Source organism: Mandrillus leucophaeus, unplaced genomic scaffold (genome assembly GCF_000951045.1).
Source record: "Mandrillus leucophaeus isolate KB7577 unplaced genomic scaffold, Mleu.le_1.0 Scaffold271, whole genome shotgun sequence".
NCBI classification, from domain to species: Eukaryota; Metazoa; Chordata; class Mammalia; order Primates; family Cercopithecidae; genus Mandrillus; species Mandrillus leucophaeus.
The window spans coordinates 872,136-875,304 of record NW_012102821.1 but is presented as its reverse complement, the minus strand read 5'-3'; positions in this window follow the sequence as shown (position 1 = coordinate 875,304).

Below are 3,169 nucleotides of genomic sequence, written 5' to 3'. Positions count from 1 at the left end.
GAAACCGGGTTCAGTGATGGGGACTGTAGTTTGTTTGCCCAATTACTATCCTCTTCTAAGTCTCCTCCCAGGAAGAGGTCCACTGGGACCCTGGAGGAGGTCACTTTAAGCTATGACCGTTTAGACTCCTAAGTAATTCTTGCCTAGTCCCTCTTTCCAAGTGTCCTCCAGTTCACATTGGAGCATACCAGTCAAGGATACACACCATCTTGAGTCAGCTTACTCAAATATTAAACAGTTCCTACTATTCAACATAGTTCCTGCATATTGACTTTATTGAATAAAATCCGCATTTCCCATAAACTTTAAATAAAAATTTTATTTACATACAGAGTGCAAATTATACCTTCCTTTTCCATAATTCTGGTTGAAAAAAATAATAGAAGTTCCAGCAATTGCACTTTTAGTGTTTACCCAAAAGGACAATTATATTCCACTCCACGTAAAGCCAAATTTTATCCACTTTACTCTACGACATCCCACAGGGCCTATACCTACCCTATCTCCCTTTTCTGTCTATTCCTTTCAAAATAGCTGACCAGCATTTCTTTGCAAACCTGTCTTGCTTATTTTCCCTCAGGTTGAAAGGATTCAGTAATCTCAAGTCTGCCTCAACGCTGTATCTTCATCCGGTACCCCGGATCAGTAGGATGAAAGTGGCAAACCTACAAAAAAGCCCACTTCCATTTGTGTCAAAACCTACTTTCCCAATACTTGGGCATGTCAATTCTGCCAGTGTTCTAGAATACAACCTTCTCACATTTTCTAAAACCATATTTTAGAAATGGTTACAAAATCCAAATAATTAACAAAATAAATTAGAATGATGAAAACAAATGAGAGGAATGCTTTTAACTTTCAAAGTAAAAGGCATTGCTTATCCAAGACTGACTATTGTCCTCACCCACACGGTTATAGAATTCCATATTCTGTATATTAATCCTCCCTCCTCGCCAAGGGAACAGCCTCAATGAGCACATGAACTCATCCATCATTTATGTGGAGGTTACTTATCTTGTCTGGCCTTGTGCCCATAGTAAAAGGCTGTTGATTTCAGACAGATTGTACAGAAACCTTCAAATAATTCAGGGGAAGTGCCCTAATTTGTGATCCTTATAGATACGTCAAAAATGTAATAAGAAGATGGAGGCAGAGCATAGGATTCCCCGCCTTTGTCTTTATGGTTGTTTACCAGAGATGTTTCAGCCAATTGGAACTAAGAAGAAATGAATATAGTTGCTTACTAGAGATGTTTCAACCAATTAGAAGTAAAAAGAAATGAAACTGAACATGTCTTCTCCTCTGGTTCTTGATCATACAGAGACAAATGTGAACAGAAGCCAGCCCCTGTACCTTTGCTCATGTTAATGCAGTCATTGGAAAACGTTGAGATGTGTAGAGATTCAAGGACCTCAGACAGCTTTCCTCAATGAGATGTTAGTAAGTTTATAGGCTGGCAGCATACGTACAGGTACTTTCCAGCAAACACATGCCATACTTGGTTAGCCAAGTAAAAAACCCCTAAGGCTGGCAAGAGTATTTCTGGGATTGAAAGAGAATCATTTATTAAGTTCTATGAATATGAAAAACAACTTTATTAGGTACTGGTATAAATCAAAGATCAAGCAATAGTAATACTTCCAACTGTATTTGTTCTGAGAGAGATAGTTCTTATTTTTGGGGAAACACATTTTGATTTTATTTAATAAAACGTATTGCAAAAAACATTCCGAACAAAATGACTAATTTTGCCATTTACTCCCTGCATTGCCTCAAGCACTTTATCAATGATGATTTTATAATGTCTTTCCTTCTTAGGTGACTTTTAATATATACATTTATGTTTGTTTAAATAGTATTTATTCAGAAACAATGATAGGTACAATTTCACCAGCAAATTAGTTTACATCATTAGAAAAAAATAAAAGCTGCCTGATTTAGAAAATAATTTTATTAAAATATGGTTTTAAAATAAGACTATGTAATTTAGCTTTTCTCTCTCTCTCTCTTTTTTTTTTTAAATTAGAGACAAGATCCCACCATGTTGCCCAGGCTGGTCTTGACTCCCGTGTTCAGGCGATCCGCAGGCCTTGGCCTCTCAGAGTGCTGGGATTGTAAGTGTGAGCCACATTTCTGGGGGCTTTTTTCTTTAAATGGTTTTGTGATGCATAGAAAGGCTAAAGCTGTTAAGAAACTATTGTGACTTGGATGTTCATTATAGTGACTGCTAAAATTTCTGACCTAGGCTGGGCGCGGTGGCTCAAGCCTGTAATCCCAGCACTTTGGGAGGCTGAGGCGGTCTGATGACGAGGTCAGGAGATCGAGACCATCCTGGCTAACACGGTGAAACCCCATCTCTACTAAAATTACAAAAAAATTAGCCGGGCGTGGTGGCACGTGCCTGTAATCTCACCTACTCAGGAGGCTGAGGCAGGAGAGTCCTAGAACCCAGGAGGCGGAGGTTGCAGTGAGCCGAGATCACGCCATTGCACACTCCAGCATGGTGACAGAGCAAGACTCCATCTCAAAAGAAAAAAAAAATTCTGACCTATTGCTAAGAGGATGATAAACAATTATTGTGTTTATAAATAGAGCACATAATACCATTCAAGGAGATGTGAGTTGGAAGTTTTAAAAATGTCTTTTCTTGAAAACTTTTTGCCAATCTGCTACTCATTCAGAGAATTTATTGTTACCATTTTCCAATTATTTTCCTTGCTATAATAATTTCAGAAATTTCCTTCATTTAATTGTTAATTGAGGCTGATTTCCATCATCAGCCTCTCCAGTGCTGACATGGTGTCGGGCTACTAATTTTCCAAATTTTTCCACTCTACTTCCCAAGAGTGTTGTTCTGAATTGTACACTGAATTGTACAATTCAATGATTTGTATTTTAATTAGATATTTTGGGCTATTTAGAGATGATTACATAGGTTATATGTGGATACTACATCATTTTAGATCAGGGACTTGGATTTTACTATCTGATCCCCCATGGGTACCAAGGGACAGCTGTATTTAATATTAGGGTTACTTCTCCAGTGGTATTTAGTTGAGTCTGTTTACTTTCGATAGCGAATTTAGGGAGTTTTATACTAAAGAGGGCTGATTGGCAGGGCTTGGTGGCTCAAGCCTGTAATCCCAGCACTTTGGGAGGCCGAGACGGG